General features: G+C 44.6%; 1 protein-coding gene across 1 annotated transcript in view; it reads right to left on the reverse strand.

The window, feature by feature from the left end:
- EPS8 (EGFR pathway substrate 8, signaling adaptor) overlaps window positions 1-26,866 on the reverse strand; it is a 143,245-nt gene that overhangs the window by 92,231 nt on the left and 24,148 nt on the right.

Genomic DNA, 26,866 nt, shown 5'->3' on the forward strand with positions numbered 1-26,866 from the left:
AGCTCTGGTTTTCCCAGTAGTGATGTATGGAAGTGAGAGCTGGACCATAAAGAAGGCTGATCGCCGAAGAATTGGTGCTTTTGAATTATGGTGCTGGAGGAGACTCTTGAGAGTCCCATGGACTGCAAGAAGATCAAATCTATCCATTCTGAAGGAAATCAGCCCTGAGTGCTCATTGGAAGGACAAATCATGAAGCTGAGGCTCCAATACTTTGGCCACCTCATGAGAAGAGAAGACTCCCTGGAAAAGACCCTGATGTTGGGAAAGATGGAGGGCACAAGGAGAAGGGGACGACAGAGGACGAGATGGTTGGACAGTGTTCTCGAAGCTACCAGCATGAGTTTGATCAAACTGCGGGAGGCAGTGGAAGACAGGGGTGCCTGGCGTGCTCTGGTCCATGGGGTCATGAAGAGTTGGACACGACTAAATGACTAAACAACAACAACAACAAATCTGCACATGTGAGCACACACACACAACCCTATGACATCTGAGGCACTCCAAATTGTCCCCCTTGGATATTCAGTTTTGCTCTCCCCAGTCTCCCAGATCACCCCCCTTTCCCACCTGTCCTCTCAGTCACCTTGCTTTTTGTTCTGCTGCAGGTAAGAGCCTTGTAAAGCACATAGAGATAAAAGAGAAAGTGGGTCAAAGTATCATTCTTCCAACTTCCTCCTTCAGCTCTATGTGCTTTCCAAGGGAGGAAAAGGAAACCCTTTCTCCCCATCTTGAGATGAAGGAACCAGAGGTGGGGGTCATAGGCTTTGTGGGCATCAGATAAAGGGTCCTCAAGAGTGCACCCATAGCTGCTACATTGACAGCCTTATCTCTATAGCCTCTTGAACTGCCCATTTTCTGTTTAAAGTAGGGGTGGGGAACCTGCAGTCTTCCACATCCCATCATCCCTGGCTGTTGAAGATGCTGGCTAGAGCTGACGTGAGTTGGTACCCAATATCCGCAGGACCACTGGATCACCACATCCATGCAGAGGAGAATGGATGTGAGAAGAGTTACATCACAAGGGATCTGTACTGCACATGGAAATGTTCAGATGCAATGTGGCCCAAATACTTCCAAGAAATCAGGCAGCTGGCCAGATCCAATCAGCTGTAACCAAATAGCTGCCGCCTGCCCTTCTGACTCACTGTTTTATGCCAGCTTGGACTATGACCCAGCTGATTTTCTCCCGAAGGAATGCTCATCATCAAAATACCTTCCCCTTTGCACTATAAATGCTTTCACCACCTATCCAGTATTAACTCCATTTGGTTTTCCTGTCAATTTGGAAGCACACACAGAAAATTAAGCAACAGCAGCCAATAGGCAGGGCATATCCTGAAGGTTAACAACAACAGGGTGTACCTAAATGAAACGAAATTGCCAAGCCTTTGATCCAACAACTAATTGCCAGGAAATCCCCAAACTGCAGATGAAAACTGATTTTGCCAGAGATCGCTCAGATGAAGAAGGAAACCACATTGAATACACACCCTGCTAACCCTCTGGGTGTCTGCTTGGGAGCTGGACTACTTGGCACAGGGGTGGGAAAGAGAGAGAGGGGGGAGAACAACAGAGTGGTAAGAAGCATAAACGTTCCGCAGCTCCTAACAAGCAGCTTGATCTCTTGTTTACCTTCAGAAAGAGCCCAGCAAGGAGGATCAGAAAAAGAGAGAGTGAGATTTATTCAAGGATTTGATTCCCGGTGTTTTTACCCCATCCCTCGGTCAGCAGCTGGGAGGCACCGACTCTCAATGGGCCACATTTGATTGCCAGTTGCTGATCCCCCACAAAAACCTAAATACAAACCTCTAGCAGGGGTGGGGAGCATGAAGTATTAGGAACTCAGATATATAAGCTAATCGCCAAATGGCACCACACCTTAAACCTAGGTTACGGTCGCCACAACAGTATGTCTAGGCGCCTTTTTTTGCCATTGTGTTTGTAATTATTACAATTCATATCATTTCTGTATCACTTTATATTTTAAATAAATAAATCTCAAAGCGGTTTACAACACATTTAAAAACTCCAATAATACAAACCAGAAGAAAACAAATTCAACCTTCAAGGAAAGTTATTTCAGCTCCTTCTCTAAGTGACATTTTGCTTTCCCCATATTTATTCGCCTACTTCATGTATATAGCTGCCCCACAGCAGACGTATAGTCTAGGAAGCCAGTGTGGTTAGAATGTCAGACTAGGACCTGGGAGATCAGGGTTCAAATCCCCACTCAGTCGTGAAGCTCACTGAGTGACCTTGGGTCAGTCCCAGCTTCTTAACCTACTTCACTGGGTCACTGTAAGGATTAACTGAGGAGCTGGGTGAACCATGTGCTCCTCGGAGGAAAAGGTGTGATAAATAAGCTCTTCTGCTTCCTCATTTTTAAGAGGGGAGGGGCCAGCCAGAGGGAGATGTCAGTTGCCAACGTGGCATGCAGAGATCACCACGTGGTTGCAATTGGACCTGCACCAGTTGCAAAATGTGCCTGGCTAATTTCTAACACTGGAAGCATGTGCTCTCCCAGATGCTGTTGAACTTCAACATCCATCCCCTCCAGCTAGCATGGCCAATGGTCAGAGAGGCTAGGAGTTGTACTCCATCCAGCAACATCTGGAAGGCCACAGGTTCTGTATCTCTGGTAGAGGCTTTCAAGATTACAGCTCAAACCTTCGTGGAATATAACAGAGTAGCCCTAATTCCTAATTCCTAATTGAGCAATTAAAAGCAGAGTGTGCTGCACAGAAGAAGAAGAAGAAGAGGAGGAGGAGGAGTTTGGATTTGATATCCCGCTTTATCACTACCTGAAGGAGTCTCAAAATGGCTAACAATCTCCTTTCCCTTCCTCCCCCACAACAAACACTCTGTGAGGTGAGTGGGGCTGAGAGACTTCAGAGAAGTGTGACTGGCCCAAGGTCACCCAGCAGCTGCATGTGGAGGAGTGGGGAAGCGAACCCGGTTCACCAGATTATGAGTCCACCGCTCTTCACCACTACACCACACTGGCTCTCTCAATGCTTCTGTAGTCATGTCCCCTCCGAAACATACCTTTAGTTCCGCAACTAACAGGACAAAACAGAATCAGAAGAATCTTTATTTACATCAGCCACTAGCCATAGCAATATAAAATAAAATAAAATAAAATAAAATAATATAATATAATATAATATAATATAATATAATATAATATAATATAATAAATATAATATAATATACTGATGATAGAGGTAAAAAACTTAACTATGCAAAATATATTCTGGAGGTTTACATCAATAATCAAATAATAGATTTTATTCTAATTGCTCCTGCTAATTTTTTTTGCAGTTTTTGCTGTCACCTGACTATCTTGATCTGCTAAAAGAAAGGACAATGGTTGAGTGACTTGGTATGGATAGTAATAGAAGGGTAATACTGTAACATCACTCCTCAAAAACAAAACAAGTATTTGCAACATTTTGCTTTCACTGCTCCATGAAACAAAAAGAGGCTAGGACATAGTCCGGGGCCATTCGGTGTATAAATTTTGCAGCTGAGCCCGTCCCTTGTTAAGATGTGTACACAGACACAAGATGGTCAAGTGGTTTAGCTGTGAGCAAAGTTGCAATAGAATTATGACCAAACCGGCAGCTAAGCTTTCATCAGCTCAGCAGATTCTGGAATGCTGACAGAATCTGGCCATATTTATAGGGAAAGGCGCTCCTACTTTTTAAAAAAGTTTTGCCACATTTCTGTGGATTTTAGAGGTTTGAAACTGACTTAAGATATGCTTTGCCTTTTTGAAGCAAGTGAACAACTATTCTTTGCGCTCAATGATGTTGCAACCAAGTTTTGAATGCCAACAGAAACTTGGCGTGGCATTTCAGGCTCTTGGATGACATAGTGGACCTTTGCTGCTCTGGCAAGTGAGTCAGCTGACCCAAGGGCCACACCCAGCTATAGAATCAGCTGATCCAATGCTACAACCTTTCATGTGAAGATCTGGAAGCCACACAGCTGACTGCTTTGGGACAAGGGAGAAGCACTTTGGTCCTATGTTCCGAGCTGCAATTCTCAGAGCGCTTTATCAATCAATTCCTCTTCCTGCAATCTGAGAATTGCAGCTCTGTGATTCTCAGTGCCCAGAATGAACTGCAGCTCCCAGGTGTCTTTGGAGGAAACCATAGCTGTGGAATCATAGTGCTTCAAATATATCGTGTGATTGTGACCTCTACAGTCCCTGTCCAATCTCAGGCACAACAAAATAAAATTCCTGACATTCAAACCCACTTATCAGCTTCTCTCAGATACCAAATAACCTTTTTCTCACAAAAGGAGGTCGGGGTCTGGTGTCCTGGTACATTTTTCAGTTACCGCTTGAAGGGTGTGAACCAACATTTCCTTTACACACTTAATAAAGTAAATATTTACTCTTCAAGTTGAGCAAGTCATACTTTGCTAGCGAACTGGGCAGCGCAACTCTGCGATAGGTCAGCAGTATCTCTCCAAGATGAAACATGGTTAAAACAAATTTACAGCAGCAAAGTTTTTCCTCAGTGATTCTGACCGTACGGATTCGAGGCTGAGCTCTAAATAAATCTGGAATGAATTGCAAGAACTCACAACTTATAATGCACTATTTTATTTTAAAATAACATACGAAGGGCAACCCAAAGCACAAGACCAGTCATCAAAACAATGACATGAAGAGGGCGTTCGTTCCACTGAAGAAGCTAAGCAGGCCCGATCCTATAGGTCAGTGGTTCCCAATTAGCTAAGTAATGCAGATCCCTTTTTTCCAAAACCAAGCGAACTAATGCCAGTGTACTGGAAGAAGCAAAGCTCAACAGTGTCAAAGCAATGATTCTTCAACATCAACTTCGTTGGACTGGTCATGTTGTTTGGATGCCTAATTATTGTCTTCTAAAGCAACTACTCTAGTCCGAACTTAAAAATGGAATGCGTAATGCTGGTGGTCAACAAAAGACATTTAAAGACTCTCTCAAGGCAAATCTAAAAAATGTAGTATAAACACCGACAACTGGGAAACATTGGCCTGCAAGCGCTCCAATTAGAGAACAGACTTTACCAAAGGTGTCGTGGACTTTGAAGACGCTCAAACTCAGGTCGAAAGGTAGAAACACGCTAAGAGGAAGGCACGCTTGGCAAACCCTCACCATGATCAACCCCCTCCCGGAAACCTATGTCCCCACTGTGGAAGGACATGTGGATCCAGAATTGGCCTCCACAGTCACTTACAGACTCACTGTTAAGATCGTGTTCATGGAAGACAATCTTACTCGGCTACGAGTGATTGTCAAAGAAGAAGACAACTTCTGAAAACTACCACATCTCCATGATAGTTTTTGTTATGTGAATGGTGGCACCATGCCTCCCAACATGTCCCAGCACAAAACTGGGATGTGTATCTTCCTGGTCGTACTTCCACACAGGTCATGTGACCCACATGAGAGCATGGCCCCCTAAAATGGAATGTCCCAGACAGTTGGCAGGTCTGTGCACGGACCCCCTGGGGCCTGCAGACCACCAACTGGGACTAGCACCAAAAGGCAACCTGGATAAAGGTAAAGGGACCCCTGATCATTAGGTCCAGTTGTGGCCTGAGCTTCCAAGGTTTATTCATGGCTTAACAAATGGTGCTCTCCCCGACTGCTCTAGTCTAGCTGGAATGCATGGCTCAACTCCGATAAAGCCTCTTGCTTGTCTGAATTAATGGTAGAGAGAAGTGTGCAATGCGTAGCTGGAATCTCTGGTTTTCACGTGGATGGAACATAGCCTGTTGTGTGAAAGTTATGTGGCACATCACTTTTGTCTCACCACTGGAGGGAGAGAATGCAGACTTTGGGCTGCAAAAGATTTCCCACTCCTGCTTTAGATCTCAAGTACTGGCAAGTGTCATGTGCTGACTTCGCAGAGCAACGTGGCAGATTTATCCTCATGAGGAGCTCATGAATCAATGGTGGTTGGTGTCCTTTAGGACTGGTAGGGCAGATGGAAGGGAGACCAACAGTAGGGGGTGCCAGAGGCAATGACAGGCAGAGCCATCCCTTGATTGGTTGTAAGTTGGAATGCAAGCAGGTGGAGATGGGTTGAGATCTATGGGGCAGCGTCTCATTTCCCCAAAGGACCAGCCTCCACTGGCAGGAATTCAGGATGCTTGGGAACTTACACACAGTGAACAGGAAGCATTTCCAGCTCCTCCCCACTCCTGGTTACTTTTGGTGCCATTTATTTCCAGGACAACAAAAACAACAGCTATCTAAAGAACACAACACAGAAATCCAGGACTCAGCGTAACCGTGACTGAGAAACAATATGCTCTCCACAATTCACCAAGAGCTGGTTTTCTGGGAAATTTTGAATTTTATTATTTCCCCATGCAAATTAATCTAGGTTGTGCATATTCACATGCAAATTAAGATAATTTGCTTAGGATAGTTTACATCAGACCATTTTCTGGTGCCCCAGAGAGTGATCCAATTTAGCATGTTTACTTTATTTGTATTTATTAAACAAAGCTGAAGTGCACCATACTAAATTCTGTTGCCAATACACCACAAGCATTCAACTTAAAATATATGCATTTTCTTGCATACAGTACTTGCTAGGAATAAACACCTTAAGAAAATCAATTAAACTACAACTTTAAAACTACCCGGCTTGATAATATTGTGTTTGAGTTCATGCTCTATTGAACTCTGGTCTTAATTTCTAGAGAGAGAGAAATGTGTTTTTAACCTTTTTAAAAATCACAGTGCAATGCATCTACAACCCATCATTACAGTATCATCCCCAAATTGCAGTTCTGTGGACCTATGGCTAAGGGGAGATTTCTGAAGTTTGATCCTGCAAGTGCATCGTTTTCTGTATCGCCAAGTCAGCAGCTGCACAAATACGGCACAATGTAGGTCAGACACAATTTCCAGCATTTCATTCATAACTGAGAATTGGAGGGATATGCTGTCCTCTCACATTGATGACTTGACATGCCTCCAATGATACACTGTGGCATGCTGTCTCTCCATATTCTCATCTTCCAAAGAATTTGTGAAGTGCAATGAAGAACTTTGGACACGTGCAAGATCCACGTTTCCAATTGCCACTAGTGCAGAATTCCTTAGTACGAAACCAACCTCTCTATTAGTCTTCCAGTAGGTACTATAGTTACCCTTACATTCCCAATTCCTTCCTCCTCTCTTGCTGGTTTATTACCCTTTCCACTTCCCTCCAACACTATCATGATTTAGATCGCAGAGTATAAAAGCAAGGACCTTCTTTCTGCATACACAATGCATACACTGCTGGAGCTACAAGGAAGCAATTATAACCGTCAATTGCACAAAAAGCAAAGTCATGAACTATTTACAGTAAGGAGAAACTCCTTTTCACTCATCTCCAGTCCTTGCTAACTTTTAAATCCATGCCCAGAAAGGGACAGCACCCCTCAGCATACTTTCAGCGCGATCATCAGTGATATGCACATTGTTGGCCAGTTGCAAATATATTTCAGCCTCCATGTGATTAAAAAATAAAATAAAACAAAACCAAATAAAACAAAATAATAAAATATAGTGCCAACAAAGCATGAGCTGATTTTAGCAGCAAGTACTAGGTTGGCATCACAGCAGAAGTGATGCTTCCTGGAGTGTGATACTTTACCAGCCTTTAAGCGAGCGTATTCCTCACAAAGTTAAAAGAAGGACTATCCCAATTTACTGCTAAAACACATGACAAAACACTTAAATGCTGTTGATTTAACTCTTAACCTACAGCTGATGAAATAATTGCCTTTAAACACATAAACTGCAGGTCTAACAACTTACTAAGTTACAGGTAGTCGGATGTTGTGAACTCCAGTTCCCATCAGCCCCAGCCAGCACGGCCAATGATCAAGGATGGTTAGAATTCTAGCCCAAAACATCTGAAAGGCAGCACACTGGCTACACTTGCACTAAGCTAAGGTAGAGGTTTCTGTTGGAAGATGGATGGCAGCTAACAGACTGAGGTGGAATCCTGACAAGACAGATGTACTGTTTTGGGGGGACAGGGGCAGGCGGGGGGGGATTCCCTAGTCCTGAATGGGGCAACTGTGCTCCTGAAGGACCAGGTATGCAGCCTGGGAGTCATTTTGGACTTACAGCTGTCCATGGAAGTGCAGGTCAGTTCATGTGCTGCTTGCAGACTTCCCAAGACATCTGGCTGACCACTCAGAGTAAAGAATGCAGGAAGAGATGATGTAGTACAGTTCCTCTTATAGCCTTATGTTCTTGTAAGTGCACAGAGAATCATAGAATTGTAGAACTAGAAGGGACCATAAGGGTCATCTAGTCCAACCCCCTGCAAATGCGGGAATCTTTTGCCCAGTGTGGGGCTCAAACCCATGACCCACTGGGAATTATAGTCTCATGCTCTACCAACTGAGAAAGGCAGCCCCAAACATTCTAGACTCATATAACATTCTGCTGTGGTGGTTTAGGCAAAATGGGCAAGTCCATTTTGGGTTGTTTTCCTTTTTTTTTTAGTTGCTAAGTTTGTGTTGGTTTCAGCTGTTTTGATTTATTTCTCATTGATATTCATGTTTTTAAACGTTGCATTGCATTCTGTGTTTTTAATGGTTTGGGAACTCATTATATGGCTGGTACACATGTCATAAAACAAATGCATCTTCCTTATTTTTTAGAACTACCAAGATGCTAGAAAGGAAGAACGTTTTTTAAAAATCTCATGCTAGCCATAATTGCCATCGGGAAGGGCAGAAATTATGAAAGCTTATAATATAAGCAGAGAGAAACAGAAAACTGCAGAAGCACCTTCCTCAGCATGTATTACATGATAAACTCCACTGTGGAACTTTTTCCGTTGTCCTGTAAGCAGTTTCACTTAGAAAATTAATTAAAATATCCAATTACTTCAGCCGACATCCGCTCTAATCTTTGTACATTTCTTTTTTTAAAAAAAGTTGTGTGAGGTAATTGCTGCAGTTGCTGCCAATTAGGTGTACAGGACTAGCTGATTCAAATCAAGCCTTGCTAAAGAGAGGTTTCCACAATGGGCCCAGAAGGGATGTTTCAACACCACTTATAAGTTTTGAATGAAGATATGAAATGGCTTGTGGGTATTGGGGCAGAAAAGGAGGCCCAATTGCCTCTCTGCATCCTGATTCAACTGTGGCCTAGATATGGCAATCATTATTATTTTTTTACATCGTTACAAGGATGCTAGTCTCTTGAAGAATGCCATAATTCATAGTAAATGCTGTTACGCAGTGTACAAAATTATGAAATTGAGCCATACTCTTCTCTCACACTGTAGGCCTCAAAGCATTCCTAACAGTAGTTGAGCAGCTTAGGGGGGTGAGGGGGGCCAGTAGAGAGAAACGACCAACCTAAATGTCTCATTGAATTCAATCCCATGAAAGGTAACTGCTCTTACATGATGCTGACATGCTCAAATCCCGCATGCGAATTCTCGCTCAGCCATGAAAGTTCACTGGTTCAACTTGAGACAGAAACTACCATCTTCAACCTAACCTCGCTCACAGAGGGCGGGTGCATGTGAGGATAAAATCTAGGCCAGGGGAACAGCTATGTATGGCGCCTTGAGCTTCTTGAAGGAAATAATCGTGATAAGTGTCTGCTCAAGCAGGAAGACACGGCAGGTCACATACGTACGTGCACATTCCAATACCCTCTTTCTCAATATCCAAAATGTATAACTGGGTGTGTGAAAGCATTGTGGTTGAGGTGGTGTCAGGTGAGACCAAGGCTTCATCCCGATGTGAGTTCTGGGGTGACTGTTTCCCTTAGACAGATAATTCTGTCACTGAAAGTGATGCACAGTGCAGACTGGGGTGAGCCTCCCAAGGGAAAACAGATATGGAAGACCCAACTCACATTTTTGTCGTTGTCAAGGTGAAGAGTCGGTGTGAAGCGAATGTGGAGAATTGTACAGATGGAACCTAGGAACCAAAGTTAAAGAATCCCTGGCACATGGTCATCTAACCTCTGGCTAAAAACTTCCTAGCAAGGAGAATCCACCACTTTCTTAGGTAGCCGGTTCCACTGTTGGACAAATCTTACCATCAAAAAGTCTTTCCTAGTGTTTAGTCATTGGTTTCTTGTCACTGGAATCCATTGTTTTGAGTTCTACCCTCTAGAGCAGCAGAAAACAAGCTTGCTTCATCTTTCATGTGACAGCCCTTCCGATATTGGGAGATGGCTATCATATCACCTCTTGGTCTTCTCTTCTCCAGGATAAACTGACCCACCTCCCTCAACCATGCCTCATAAATTTTGAATTCTTCCCCTGAGACCGCCAGGTATAGGGCAATATATAAATTCAATAATAATAATAACAATCCTGTATGCCCTCCTCTGCATACATTCCATCTTGTCAATATCCTTCTTAAACTGTGGTGCCCAAAACTGGACACAATATTCCAGGTTAGATATGAAGCCTTGTTGGGAAAAGAGGCCCCAAATGAAGAATTCAGAGTGTACCACTTCAGAGAAAAATAGCAATGTACAAAGTAACAGTCAAAACCAAGGTAGGGGGCACATGCCTACAGGCTCCTTGAATGTAGCAAGGTTGTTGTAGAAGACATATTAATGCAAAACATGTAATTGACTGTGATTTTTATTTTTTATCTGAATACTGTCTCCTAAATGGGATTCTTCAAATTCTCAAAGTCACTTGCCTAAATGTGAGCCTTGGCAGTTTTGCCCAAGGAAGGAACACAAGTTGCTTACTGTTCCAGCACTTAACCTGTATTCCTTAGGTACACGTGTATCTCATCAAATTTCAAAGCACAACATACAACAGGGGCCTAGTTCACACATCACGGAAAGCTACTCAATCGCTCCCACTTTATTCCACCCTCTCTGCAGCCAGGAGAAACAAACCACAACGCTTGGCTCAGCTTTATACGCGAACTAGTGTTCAAGGTTTGCTTTCCTCCACACAAACCACAAGCAGGAGCCAAGGTTTATTTTCTGGCAGGAAAAACAAACACTCAAACCACCTAGTGCCTGCATAGGAAGCCCTTCACCATGATAACAGACCACAAACCTTTGGTAGGGCAATTTTAGGAGATCAACACTGTAGTCGGCCTGCAGCCATTGTGGGTGTTGGTTCATTCCCCTTATTCTTGTTGGGCACTGCATTCAACTTATGAGTAAATGATTCTCCGCAACACTGGTCTGCAAACAGTGGGGCAGGACCCACTGGTGGGGCGCAGCTTGATCCAAGGTGGGTCGCAGCAGGAGCATGACCACCATGCAAATGTACGGTGAAATTGGTCCCCAATGCATGCTCACGTTAAAACTGGGTCCTGGGTTTGAAAGGTTGATGCTACATGATGCACAAGGCAGGTAGTCAATGTGGCAATGCTGATGTACTCAACAGATTAGTGCTTCCAGTATCAGCTCCTTCAGAAGAGAAGCTTGGGGAAGTAGTCAGGTTGCTGGAACATCTAGAGCAGAGCTGTTCCAGCCCTCCACAACTGCTCTAGATCAGGGTTTCCCAAGCTTCAGCTGTTTTGGGACTGCAATTCCCATCATCCTTGACCACTGGTCCTGTCTGCTAGCTAGGGATGATGGGAATTTGTGGGGAACCAAGCTTTAGAGGAATTGTGGAGGGCTGAATCGGCTCTGCTCGAGATGTTCCAACAACCTGGCTCTACAATTTTGCCTAAGATACTTTTCTTCTGCTGACCAATTTCATTTTTGCATGTTCTTTTCATTGCTATTTGCCTGGACAACAATGAAATGTGTGTGTCAGGAGAATGTGGATGGATTTTCATGAGGGCTTGAAGAAAAAGAGGAAGAGGAAGAGGAAGAGGAAGAAGAAGAACTGATGTGGAGGGCTGAAATGGTAATATTGAAAAACCAGAAACCGAAATGAAAATATTCATCCATACCCAGTGGTCACCATCAATTACCATCACCGTTTCACACTCTGGAACACACAGAGAGCTTGGGAGGCAGGGAAGGTCTTCTCTTACTTGTGCCAGGTATATAAAAAAGTGGAGGGAATCTCTCTTGCTGCTCAAAAGGGGCTTCCACTGTATCTTACCTGCTTTGAAACTGCAGTGGAAATGATATCTTAGGATCTGGGATTTGTTTGGCACTGTGTTTCCTGCTCAGAATGCTGGCAAACTGGTGAGTGGATCTGTACATTCCTAAGGCCAGGCCACTCTCTGCTGTGGCTGCTGGATGATAGAACTCCCTACACTGGGAAACCAAACTGGCCCCCTCTTTAAATGTTTCATAGAACTATAGAGTTGGAAGGGACCCTGGGGGTCATCTAGTCGAACCCAAATATGTTTCACAATGACTGGGAATTTGTTTTCATGTGAGTGAGACCTCTCTGTTCTGATGCACCTTTGTTCTGAGCTGGTTTCTTTCCTTCCTCTACCAGTTTGTTACTGGGCCGCTGCTGCCTCTTAGCTATGGATTTGCTTGTATTTTGTTTTTATTGTGTATGCGGCACTGCTTTGGAAACCTTTTGTGAGCCAACTTTGGAGACGGGGCTGTGAAAGGCTGAAAAACAGGATATAAAATGTTTCAGTGCATATGTAGTGTGTTGAAGAGGGTACTCACAGGCTGCTTGAGAACACTTAGAGACCCAATCCTTTCTTAGGAATTTTTTTCCTTCAAAGCCTTGATCACCCCCAAAACCCTTTCGCCATAAGAATGTGGGATGTAATCCACCGAGAGCAGTCAAACACAACATTCCTTGTTTTCCTAGAGTGGACATGCAAGGGGATGTTTGGTCCAGCCAGTCAAAACTTCCTTGTTCCTCCTGGGCTGGAGCATCCTTCCTTTTGCATGTGACTAGAGGTGGGAATGACCTTACCTGTCCAGGTAACAAGAGGATAAGGCATGTTGCCACTCTCTCTTCTTTTCCATTTTCCTTTTGTCGTGTGAACTGCAGTGACTGCCAGTCTGAAGTCACTGAGATTAAACCCCCCCCCCCCTCATATGGGGTAGATCCACATATACATATTTGTAACTAAGTCTGCCTTCAGGGATCACACTGTGCTCTGCCTGGTGTAAGTAGACTTATTTTATTTATTTATTTATTTATTTATTTATTTATTTATGAATAAGACTGTGGTGTCTTTATTCTTTTAGGAGGGATTCAATGAGTCTTACCAGGAAAATATTAGAACACTTTTCAATCTGCACAAACCAGATTGAATTGTGTGTAGTCAGAGTGAAGCACGTGAACGTAAGCAGGTACTCGCTTGGTGTTAAATAAGGATCAGGCAGACTCAGCAATGGAGAATAAGAAGGTGAAGTTTATTGCCAGGCAATAAGGACCCAGTTTGGAATCTCTTCCAAAAGGTACTGGGACCCTGATTGACAGAAATCCAGAGGTCTTTATACCTGAGCAGATCACAGCAAATCATAGATCATGAGACAACCATGAGGCAGTCACAATATTGTCAGCGAAAATTAGCCAATTAGCAAGCTTCTTGCCATGCTACCAGCTCCTGGTCAAGCACGGAGTTCTAGTTCTGCTTTCTGATGCTTGCAGTGACGCTCTGTCTAACCTCTCCCCTAGTTATGACAGGACAGGGAGTTTGGAGATTTTCTGGTTTTGCTCTTCCTGTTCTGTGGATTAATTTAGCCTGTATCTGAGGGGATTTTGTACCAGAATCTCTGATTCACGTCTTCCCCTTGTCCAGGGTACACAGATGTTTGTAGGGGAAAGGTTGGCTCCTAATTTTGCTGTTTCAAGCAGTATGCAGTTAGCTAAGGCACGGCTTCCCTTGATTCAAAAATGGATTATAAAATACTGTAAGCCCTGATTATGTGTGAGCATATATGAATATATTGATTACTGATAACTGATTATATGGATAGCATAGGGGTAGCCCTTCTTCCTTGCCTCAAGAGGTTTACACAAGCCTGCAACCAGCTATCTGCTGTGCATGTAAAAGGGGAATGTAAACTCTGGTAAGTTAAAGAACTTGCTAGCACAAGTCAGAAAGGATATTGATAAACAATATATTCTCTCCTGCCTCCCTGAACATTCTCACAAAGAAGAGTCCCATAAAACAGAGAGAAAAGCGCAATGCTCTGAAAGCAATTTCTTTGAAGACTTAATTGCCACCAGCTCATTCTGCAACAATGCACAAAAATGCTTAGCTTAAGGCTAAAAAAAATACACGTGGATATATTAGTGGACACTGAGCAACGTAGTTCTAAAAGCAGAAAATTAAAAATCTCCTAAACACACTTTCAATGTTTTGATCCTAAAATGCGCTGACACAGAAGCAGACGCCACTGAAGTCAAGGCGGTTGACTTCTAAGTAAAACATGCTCTGGAGCAGGTGTGCCGGTCTCTCTTACTAAAGGGAAAGGACATGTTACCTTTCACTGTACTGAACGCTTATTATCAGTTCATTTCATTACTCACATTCCTCTCTTTTATGTAGCAAGCAAGCAACACGACGCATCAATGACTGTTCGTGAAATTTACAAGACACGCAATGGAAAAATCTAAACAGTTCGACCGCACAGCCTGCCAGTAGCAAGAGGAGGCAAACCTACAGCTTGAGAGCGAGCCAATAATTAAAGCAACTCAAATTACCCATTCTGCGTTCCGTTTATTATGACGATTATTTGAGCAGGGCAGGGAGGTAAATAACTTCCAGAGCAGCAGGCACACCGCATGTGAATGGAAACCGATGTTGATTGGGTCCAGCCTTTCTACCTAGGAGAATGAGGACATGCACACATCTACAGAGCGGCTCATTCATCGCCATGGCAACTGCGCCAAACAAAAGAGGGAAACCAATTCAAGGAGCAGCCTCCTTCAGATGAAAAGAACACGAGGTGGGAAAAAAAATGCCTTCTTCCTGTATCTCTGGGAGGTTTGGCTGGCTTGTTTGGGTTTTTGATGTAATTAGATCCCAAAGGCTGTAATTGTAACTCCCTGGCATTACCCATGTGCCAAGTACGTTTTTATTAAATTAGAGGATTTACTTTGAATGCGGGAAATCTAATATAACCAGGCAGTTAAAAAAACAGAGTCATTCGCTGAGGCGAAGGCAAGGTCTGGAGGCACAAGACGCGGCCACCTTGCTGAAGCTAAGAAGGTCTGGGACACAGAAAGCATTCTGCTACAGAGCCAGACCATGGGCTAGTTCACCTAGCTGAGTATTCGCCGCACTCCCTGGCAGAAGGGTTTCAGACAAGGCTTTCTACCTGGGGGTGCCAGGGACCTGAGGCGTACCTAGGCTTCCTTGCGCCCTTGGCATGGAGCTGTATTTGTGTCTCCAAAGCTGGGAGAGATCATGGACCAGAAACTCCAAAAGTTTGCTTTTTGATGGCTTTTGCACTCTGCCAGTGACTTCTTCCACAGCAACTGAGGTTGGGTCTGCTCTGCTCCTCCTTCTTCCTCCACCACTGGTCTGTCTACCTTCCTGCCTCCATGCCTCCCTCCACTTGCTGCTTTCCCTCCTGTCTCCCTCCTCCCTCCCTTTTTTTTCCTCCTGCAACTCTCACCTGCTTTCTCTGTCCTTCCCTCTGAGACCTGCTGGGGACTTCGGTTCACACTTCTAATAGTGCCACTGGCTGACTGGGGAGGGGGTCCTGCAGGGCTCTTGTGGCAGCCCATGCCAGTGACTAGATTCCTCCGCTGAGATACCCAGAGGGGCCTGTGGACCACGCCAGCCACCCAGAGCAGCAGAGGAGCATCTCTGGGAGTGTGTGGCTGGGCATATGCACTCCGAGCCACTCCGAGCCAGAGTGGAGAGGTTTTGGAATATTCTAAATGCTGCTTGATGGAGATGGCAGGGATGCAGGGCAGAAATTAATAATACAGTGGTACCTCTGGTTGCGAACTGGATCCGTTCCGGAGGCCCGTTCACAACATGAAAAGAGCGCAACCTGCAGCGGCACGCCTGCGCACACGCCAGTTGCAATTCGGAGCTTCTGCGCATGCACATGACGTCATTTTGTGCTTCTGTGCATGCGCGAGTGGCAAAACCCAGAAGTAACCCTTGCCAGTACTTCCGGGTCACCACGGGATGTAACCTGAAAGAACTTAACATGAAGCGGACGTAACATGAGGTATGACTGTATGTATATGTATATATACACACACACACACACACACACACACATATATATATATATACACACACACACACACACAGAGAGAGAGAGAGACACAAAAAAACAACACAAATACAATCATGATATGGTGCTTAACCCGCAGAGAGGAAGAAACCTGTGGTCCACATCTGCACCAAGCCAGAAAAGTAAATCACTCTCTAGGGCATACAAAAGACAGTTAACTTTGTTTCCCTTTAAAATCATGTATTGTGCAGAGTAGACTAATCGCAAACCATTCCAGCCCTCTGCTTATCTGAAAGGGCAAAGAGATTTGCATTGCTGAGCTATGAATTTCTTTAGAAAAAGATCTCACCTACCGTCTAGTATTGCACCACCAAGGGCACAACGGGGTCACATCACCCAGCTGTTTCATTAGCAGCAATTCATCTTCATTACAAGCACAGGCTTAAGGCCACACGCAGAGGGACACACACACACACACACACTGTGCAACATGCTAGAAATGTTTCCTAGCATGGCATGAGCAGTGTTTGTTTCGGTTTAGCAAATGAGCGTGCTACACTGGAATGCCCAGGGGAGAAGATGAATCAGAACTGCTGCTGCTGATGAGATGAATGGGAACTGCTATAACCACCATACTAAACAACAGGAAGCAACATGGAATCCAGTTGTTAGACCAAAGTGTGCAGGGCTCCCCCACACGCATCTAAACAGTGAACATTGCACTGACCCTGACTTTTGATCCTAAAGGGACACTGATGTCCCATGCAACTTTCCATGTTCCCGGGAGACTTTCCAGCTCCCGGGAGAGGAGGCATGGCTGGCTTGCACTGCCTATCCCCCTTGCTTCCAGTCCTCTTCCAAAAGGAGAGCTACACAAATTGTGTCCCTCTGCCCAGAGAAGAGCCAGAAGCGTAGGGAAAAGAAGCACATAAGTCAAGCTGTGCTTCCCCCTCCTCTATTTCCTGGAATTTCCGAAAGGGCTCTCTTTTCTTTTCTTTTTTATATATTTATTTGGTTTTTCAAATTAAAGTTTTACAACCACCTATCCAACATACGTCATAAAAACAAGATTCCAAAGAATCTCCTGTCCTCCCCTTTGTGGGTCCTATTGTCAATCATTTCCTCCTGCATCTTTTATAATAATCCAAATCTTTTGCATCTCCATTATATCCAAAATTCACCACTGAACTACAAGTGTTCTTCCAATCCTACTAACAATTTTAACTGTTTACAATGGTTTTTAAGATAAATTGTAATTTTTCCCCATTCCTCTTTCGGTCTTCCTGATTTCAGATTTTTCTGGTCATTTTTGCCATTTCATGCTATCTTTTCCATTATGGAGTACAGTTTGTCTCTAGGTGTATGCAATGGGTGACCTCAGCGTATCCCCATTTGCTTCCCCAGGTTTAACCCTGAATTGTGCATTTTGGCTGTTTTTTCAAAGGAACATAGGAAGACAGCTGGTACTGAGAGAGCCTTGGGTCCACCTAGCTCAGTTCTGCCTCTGCTGACATGGAAGTTGCTTTCCAGGGGTTTAGAAGAAGGGACTGAGCCTGGGACTGGAATGCAAAGCAGATGCTCTGTAACTGAGGCTTCTCCTGAGCCAAGTTGACTTTTCACCTCCTCCCAGGTGCAGACAACACCAGCAAAGGTCTTCCCCCTTGCTCCTCAACTGCTTTCTCGCAACTGCAAGCCAAAACTAAGCCCATTGGGAGCAGGCACCTGAGGTGCTTTGCCAGTCACATGGGGAAAGATTCTGCACCTGTGCTTGCAAAGGGTTGAATGGAAAGCAGGAGACACCAAGAACAATCAACACCCCTTGCAGGTAAAGGCAAAGGGACCCCAGGTCCAGTTGCGGACGACTCTGGGGTTGTGGCGCCCATCTCGCTTTACTGGCCGAGGGAGCCAGTACAGCTTCTGGGTCATGTGGCGAACATGACTAAGCCACTTCTGGCGAACCAGAGCAGTGCACGGAAATGCCGTTTACCTTCCTGCCGGAGTGGTACCTATTTATCTACTTGCACTTTGACGTGCTTCTGAACTGCTAGATTGGCAGGAGACCCCTTGCAGACCCACCCCCCAAATAAAAAAACCAGTCTGAATTATTTTTTAATGCTTCTGGGTGACCAGGAAAGAAAGCTCAAAAAAGCTGGAACTTGCCCCCTCAGTATAGACAGCTTTAGGTATTTATTTTGTTAGACAAAATTTGTATACCACTTAACTGTAAATAAAACCTCTAAGCAGTTCACAAAGAACATTAAATAATTATTTAAAAGTTTACATTATTATCAACGTTAAAAAACAGGTTTATAAAAAACATACACACAAAATGAATAAAATCAAGAGTTAAAAGTATAGGTTCCAAACTGAAATTACAGATGAAGATACACATCAACGTAACATGTCTGGGTAGACTTGCCTAGACAGAAAGCTTTTTAGCAGGCCCCGAAAAGGAGGCAGAGAAGGCGACAGCCTAGTGTCAAGTGGCAAGGAGTTCCAGAGTGTAGGAACTGCCAAGCTAAAAGATTGCTTCCTTACAAGTGCAGAATGAGCATTATTTGGCACTTGTAAAACTGTTGGTTTCCCAGTTTGAAGTGACTGAGTGGACATATATGGTAAACTTGGCATGGGCTGGAGAAAAAAAAAAACAGTCATGGGTTATTAACTTTGGAAGAATAACTGGCAAGGCTGGCCTAGAAATTTGAAGGTGGAGATTTTTCCGATGCACAAGATATCATCGCTCTATTTACTTCAAGGCTTTTTTTGCGAGCAGGAGGGGTATAAATGAAAGCACATTAGGCACAGAAAGAGTTGGGATTTACCAGGATTAGCAAGCAACCCAGACGACTCTCCTATATTCAATTAATCTCTCGTTCTTTTGAAACAATCTAAAAAGCAGTTCTGTCTTTGGGATTAAGTGGTTGTTGTTTTGTTTCTTTTGAAAAGGGGAGGGCTGCTAGGTTTCCACAAACCACGAGCTTCTGCACAGCACCATTATGACTCCAGAGGCCAATTAGCCAAATCCCAAACCATGCTGGATTGGATTGAGAGTTTGTTTGTTTGCACACCGATGGCATGCGCGTGTGAAAACAAACACCTCTCTCCCACAGCTAGAAACAGCTGACATTTATGTTCTAGCGGCTCTGTAAAAGGTGAGCGTCCCTGGAGAATTTCACAGCATGCCTGGTGGGGAGAAAGAATCTGGAAAATTGACTGTTGCTACACCAGCTCACTTTTCACCTGCTCAGATATGTATGTTTCCGCTGGGTTCGCCTCTGTCGCTACAGACCTCTCTGGAAACTTGCCATAAAGGAGGTGTGAGGTGAGAAAGACACTCAGTGCGGATTTTTAAGGATTTCATACCCAGCTGGTTGGGCCATATTTGATAAAGCAGTGCATTTGATATCTCGACTGCGCTAAAACTAGGCCTCTGCCCACATCACTTTCTTATAATGGGTGCTGTTCCAGCTGTGTTTTCCACACAGATCCATCCTCATTAAAAAAAAATACCCATGTTTCTGTCTTTATTTATTTATTTAAAATATTTATGCATCACTGTGGCCCCCGGTCGTCTCACGTACTATTGACTAATCTGCTGCCACCAACCAGGTCCTCCCTGGTAAAATCACTTCAGACTCAGTCAGCCTTTCAATTCATAAAGAAGAGTGTATTTTATTTCAGACTTAAAACAAAACTATTACAGCATTCCAAAAAGTGTTCCTCTTTACTTTCTTATTCTTATGTTCCTCTCTCTATCTCTGCTACCACCCCACACTCAAAGACCAACTGCCCTAACTGTCTCTCTATTACCAACTGCCTTTCCCAACCAGCCAACCCACTCAAAAACCAACCAACTACCCACCCACAACTCCCAACGAACTCCCCCCAGAACTCCTTTATAGACCCACTGACTCCACCCCCCTGGGTCCTGTCTGTGCAACCTCGATAACTATTTCCCCTCCAGCACTCTCTCATACATGGTAACGTCACAATCACCAATTCATAGAAGATATTGAGGCAAAACACAGCAATGTACAGTGCCATCGCAACTTAGGCAAGCGTTACGTTCCCGGGGCTTGCAGGTGACAGCAAAACTGAGAACGACCATACTGTCTGAGATCTCGCAGGATCCCAGACGCCCCGTGAAATCTTGTGCGTCTCTCCCAGAGCTTCGTAAGCAAAGCATAGGGGTTAGAAACTCTTTCCATGAAGCCTCCCAGAGACCAGAAAACTAACTTCTCCTGCCCAGTCTTTCTATTTATTTATTAACTGGCCATAAAGCTGCGATTGCAAAAGTAAAACTAAACTGTGATCCTACTGCACAGATTCATAGAATTGTAGAGTTGTAAGGGACCATGAAGATCCTCTCCAAGCCCCTGCAATGCAGGATTCTTTCGCCTAACATGGGGCTTGAACCCTTAACCCTGAGATTAAGAGTGTCATGCTGTACTGACTGAGCTATCTCTGTTTACGTGCAATGAAAGAGAGAGCACCACAATACAGAGAACACCATAACAATGATCCAAAACATTTCCCTCTGTATCAAAGTACATCAGTCACCAGCTTCTTCTATCTCTGTTACCTTCACAGTTAGTGGAATCTGTACATGGGCCTTTTTTCCACTGAGTTCTGTTCAAAGTAGACTCATTGAACTTTAGGTTCCTACTCTGAGCTACCATTCGATACAAGTCATGTAATTTCCTTTCAAAGACACAAGAAGAGCTCTACTGGACCAGACCAAAGAACAGCGTTGAAACCACAATACAGTGGTACCTCGGGTTAAGAACTTAATTCGTTCCGGAGGTCCATACTTAACCTGAAACTGTTCTTAACCTGAAGCACCACTTTAGCTAATGGGGCCTCCTGCTGCTGCTGTGCCGCTGGAGCACAATTTCTGTTCTCATCCTGAAGCAAAGTTCTTAACCTGAAGCACTATTTCTGGGTTAGCAGAGTCTGTAACCTGAAACGTATGTAACCCAAGGTACCACTGTATCCCTTTCTAAGTACGATGCAGTCACATCTTGGTTTAGCTAATCCTTAACCATGGCTTTAAGTATTCAGAGGTAATGCTGAACTATACCTGCCTGATACTGGATCTGCGAAACAGAGATATGCTGAACCACAGTTATGTCTGCCAAGCACGACAGTCATATTATCAAATTTACAGCTGAGGCCGGTCTTGCAAATTCAGAATTGTGCTTTTGCCTTTAAAATCTCCGCTTGCCAAATATAGACAGACAGATCTGCATCCACATGTGTTCACATTCCAAATCCTAAAGGTTTTATTCTTAGCAGCTTCTTACATGGAACTCAAAGCAAATCTGCTTTCCAAAACGGTAACGGCGGAAGCAGAACCCACGCTTACGCAGACAAAATTATTTTAGCGATGGATTTTTAGTACTGGGTTCTGGGCCATGTAAAGTAGCTCAGAAAACAGATTTCACCAGTAAGCGTAGGAGACAGTACCCGCTAATACGATTTCACTGTTTATAGCTCTGGATGTGGAAGCAATTAATGAATGACGGCTGCACAAGCAAAACAGCAGATAGTAATGTGGGACAAAGAGTAAATTTGTGGAGGTGGCTTGGCTTGAATTGGGCTCCCTTCTGGGAGGTTGTTAGCCTGCCTTAAGTCACAGGATTTGCTCTATAGTCAGAGAAAAGGATGTTGGCCACATTAGGGGTGTTTGCACATTCAGATGAATGCACAGAGGGGCTCCTGTTTTGTTCTTACCTGCAATGGAAATAAATGAGGTTCCCTCCTTAACTGGAGCTCTCTACCAGTTTCATGAGTGATTACTGAGACAGCCTGAATTCGCTTGAAGGAGAGGAGACCCACTGGCTACAATTCTAAGAGAAGCAAAACTGTTTACAGAAATGAAGCTCCCTAGATTCATCTACATGAAACCGCTGGGAGAGATCATCAGGGGGTTTGGGCTGGGTGTTCATCAGTATGTGGATGATACCCAGCTCTACCTCTCTTTCAAATCGGAACCAGTGAAGGCGGTGAAGGTCCTGTGTGAGTGTCTGGAGGCAGCTAGAGGATAGATGGCGGCTAACAGATTGAGGTTGAATCCTGACAAGACAGAAGTACTGTTTTGGGGGGACAGGTCCTGAATGGTCCTGAATGGGGTAACTGTGCCCCTGAAGGACCAGGTGCACAGCCTGGGAGTCATTTTGGACTCACAGCTGTCCATGGTGGCACAGGTCAATTCTGTGTCCAGGGTACCTGTCTACTAGCTCCATCTGGTACGCAGGCTGAGACCCTACCTGCCTGTGAACTGTCATGCCAGAGTGGTGCGTGCTCTTGTTATCTCCAGCTTAGACTACTGCAATGTGCTCTACGTGGGGCTACCTTTGAAGGTGACCCAAAAACTACAACTAATCCAGAATGCAGCAGCCAGACTGGTGACGGGGAGTGGCCGCCGAGACCATATTACACAGGTCCTGAAAGACCTACATTGGCTCCTAGTACATTTCCGAGCACAATTCAAAGTGTTGGTGCTGACCTTTAAAGCCCTAAACAGCCTCTGCCCAGTATACCTGAAGGAGCATCTCCACCCCCAACGTTCAGCCCGGACCCTGAGGTCCAGTACCGAGGGTCTTCAGGCGGTTCCCTCACTGCGAGAAGCGAAGTTACAGGGAGCCAGACAGAGGGCCTTCTCGGTAGTGGCGCCCGCCCTGTGGAACGCCCTCCCATCAGATGTCAAATAAATAAACAACTATCAGACTTTTAGAAGACGTCTGAAGGCAGCCCTGTTTAGGGAAGCTTTTAATATTTGATGAATCTTTGTATTTTAATATTTTGCTGGAAGCCACCCAGAGTGGCTGGGGAAACCCAGCCAGATGGGCGGGATATAAATAATAAATTATCGTTGTTGTTGTTGTTTTACAATTCAGTGGATGAAAAAGAATAGAAAACCCCAAGTTGTCTGTTGGTCCCTATATATTGGGAAAGGTGGTCGGGGACAAGGGATCTAGTATAGAGAGGGGACAAGGGATCTAGTATAGAGAAGTTAAATCGTGTAAGAAAAAAGCAGTCCACCCAGACTTGGAGGAAATGACAAAAGAACGATTCCAAAAATGAGGGCGGGAAGAACAAAGAACTCAAGATAACTGTTCGCAATCCAATTAAAATTAACAAAGAGAGAAGGGATTACACGATGTAAAGCAAAATTTGCTGAACATCTTCATCTAGGCTTTCCTGCCTGCAATTTGTCTAAGTTGGGCACTGCATTCTCTCCATTCTTCCTCATTTACTGAAAGTTTTTTATCATGCCTCTTTTCATTTCCAACACAGCAAGGAGTCATTAAGGTAATAATCCTACACATTCCTTGAGGGGAAGCTTTTGTGGAGTAGATGGTGATATGACTGCACTGTCAGCACAGAAGAACCGTTTTCTTCTTTTGCTTCCTAAAGAGAGTGCTTTATTCCAAATTCCCCCATGTTATCATCTTCCTCCCACCTTTACACCCTAGCTTGCATTCATTTGAGACACTGGCCCGGTCAGCAACTCAAAACAGACCCCAGTAGCCTGCAATCCATTGAGATACCCACTATCAGTCGGTCCATATTGCAAGCCAGTTTGGGACATTGCCCCGTCAATGACCCGTGCTCAACATAACCTTGCCATATGTCTTCCAGCTATTGATTCTCCAGAACTGGGACCCTGTCCAGTTCTCCCCCACCGCCCAAGGTGAAATCATTGCTACTTTGCTTCCAGTAACCACACACACACACTCGCCTTCGACCACTTCTTCCTATTTGCCAGGAGAAAAAGCAGCTGCTGCCCGTTCCGTAACTCAAAAGCGGCGCTGGTGAGAGGAAAAGCTCTCTGACACTGCAAAGCAGAACAGTCCTCTTTCTGTTTCTCCGGAATAATCCATGGTTGGAGTTCAGGAAGCACCACTTTGCATGCCAGCCGGAAGGCACATTTGAAATAAAAATACAAACCAGTTAAAAGCGGGCAACCGTTCTCTCCCAGACATCTGAGAAGGTGCACTTTGAGAAATGCCGGGTTAACATTATCACCATCCGAGATTTAGTCGTTTGCATGTGCCAATTACGTTGCACAGCCTGTGTTCCTACGGTATGCTGATAAACCATGCGCTAAATCATTGATTGCTTTGCGGGCACAGACAGTAACTGTTTTACAAGCTACAGACTGATGCACAGCATTGGCAGAACACACAGCACGTGAGCAGCAGGTTAAAAAGCAAAGATCAATATTAGCACTGTCAACTATTTAACCATTTCTTGTTTTGAAAACTGATTAGCTGGGAGAAAACAAGACCATCAGTACCGCATTTTCCAAAATTTGTAGTATTTTGAGCACCTCGCTTGTAAGACCCTACTTACCCATAGAGCTAGGGCACTGGCCTGGATATCAGGCTAGGGACAAACCCTCTGATTAAAAAAGCAGCAATTCTGGAGATTTAAAATATGTTTCATTTACATGTGGTGTGACGCACAAGTGAAATAAGAATGCTTTAAATAAAATAAATAAATCCACTCAGGCTGTGCAGCCAGCTGCCTGAAAGACAGAGTGAACAAACAGGATTTTGTGAGTAGGTCTGATGTTAAAACAGCTTAGATTAGGGATGTTGCTAGACTATAACTCCCAGCGGCATGGCCAATGGCTGGGGATGATAGGAGTTAGAGTCCAACAACATCTAGAGGGCTACAGCTCCCCCATCTCCTGGGTGACTGCCAAGCTAGAGGCCATCTTAGACTGGGAAGTCCTGGGTGCAAATTTGGGGTGTTCTTGCACAATGTAAGAAAAGGTAAAGGTAAAGGACCCCCTGAACAGTTAAGTCCAGTCAAAGGAGACTATAGGGTTGCAGTGCTCATCTCAGTTTCAGGCTGAGGGAGCCGGCGTTTGTCTACAGCTTTCCAGGTTATGTGGCCAGCGTGACTAAACTATTTCTGGCACAACAAGACAACGAAACGAGTGCCAGAGCCCACGGAAACGCCATTTACCTTCCCACCACAGTGGTACCTATTTATCTACTTGCACTGGCATGTTTTCAAACTGCTAGGTAGGCAGGAGCTGGGACAGAGCAACGGGAGCTCACCCCATCGCGGGGAATCAAACTGCCAACCTTCCAATCGGCAAGCCCAAGAGGCTCAGTGGTTTAGACCACAGCGCCACCTGCGTCCCAGCTCAATCCACCCCTTTGCCCCCTCACATGAACGCATTGGGGAATGGTATACGAAGGCCAAAACCAAGCCTCTTCCAGTTCTGTCACAGCTACAAACTGGAGAGTCTATAAGGATCAGTCCAACAGCACAAACTACCAATAGTACTCATTTTTAGAGAGAGAAATCCGTCTGGCTCCCTGCTTGCAGTATTTTACTTTACTGTTGCTGCCACCCCGGAAAAACTCCTGCGGGTATCCAGGGGCATGGTTAAAGTTTGAAATAATGGATGATTAATCACACCCTGTAATTGATGTGTGGTTTAGAGCCCATAAGCTTGGGGGGTGGGGTGATTTTTTTGCTCTCCACTTCTCAAGATGGAAGAAGCTCAGGGCTGCTTTTTTCCACTGTTGGGTGGCAAAGCATCAAAGCCTGAGGAATCCTGGGAGCTGTGGTTTGACCCCTGTTCCCCTCACAGAGCTCCAATTCCCAGAGTGGTTTTATAACCAATTTGTAGGGAACCCAGTAACTAAAACCTCCAACAGTTGTATAGCCATTTTTATTTGTATTATTTTGTTTCTTAGCTGTTTGTTGCACTGCGCTCCTTTGAGAGGAGGGGCAGGACAGAACTTTAATAAGCAATTATAACGATTAATCGGGATCAAGTGTTAAGACAGTTAAAGCATCATATCCAGATCCCATAATGCAAAGAGGCACTGACCGACTCCCGTGGGTAGGAATCTCATAGGACCAGAACATATAGCAAGATACCTTATACCGAGTCAGGCAACCTGTCCATCTAGCTGAGCATTGCCAACACTGACTGGCAGCAGCTAGCTAGTGATTCAGAAGCTTGAGATTTTTGCATTGCAGGGGGTTGGACTAGATGACCCTTGGGGTCCCTTCCGATTCTATGATTCTCCTGCCAATCCTATCTAGAGATGCCAGGGGTTTAACCTGGGACCTTCTGCACGCAAGGCCAATGCTCTGCCACAGAGCTGTGGCCTCGTTCTGTTCCATTCTGTTGCGCTTAATTTTATTTACAGTGTATTTTATATCCCACATCTGCGGCGCAAAACAGCTCTCCCGACAACCATAACAAATCCATTTTAAAAACAATTTAACAGCGTGCTCTAATGCATTAAGAGCAACACCACAGGAAAACAGAAGTCGTATAAAAACAAGAAACAAACCTGGGAAAGTTGGTTTATTCAAAGAATCCTATCCATTTTTAAGAAGGACTGGGGTGTATGTCCGTGTTTGCCTGTTGCCAGAAAACAAATATACATGTCAGTGGGTGCCAAGTGAGCATTCCACAGTCCCCCCCCCCATTGCTACCTGCCTAATTTCAGAAGGTGGAGACAACATGCAGGTACATGCATGAAATGATGGCCCTTCAGGGATGCAGGTTCTTGCCATAAAAAGCTATAAAGCTGGGAAAGAGGGGGAAATCAATGGCCCTGCGATGCTTTGGGACTTACACCTCCTGACCACCGACTATGCTGGCTGAAGCTGATGAGAGTTTAATTCTAGCAACACCTGGATAAGACAAGCAAGGCTGGGGACAGCATCCCCCAGGGGATTCCCTGCTCCAAAGTTCAAAGAGCAGCTGAATTTGCCAGAAAGGCTTTCAGCAAGTCCT

Source organism: Podarcis melisellensis (genome assembly GCF_964234715.1).
Source record: "Podarcis melisellensis genome assembly, chromosome: 10".
Taxonomy (NCBI): domain Eukaryota; kingdom Metazoa; phylum Chordata; class Lepidosauria; order Squamata; family Lacertidae; genus Podarcis; species Podarcis melisellensis.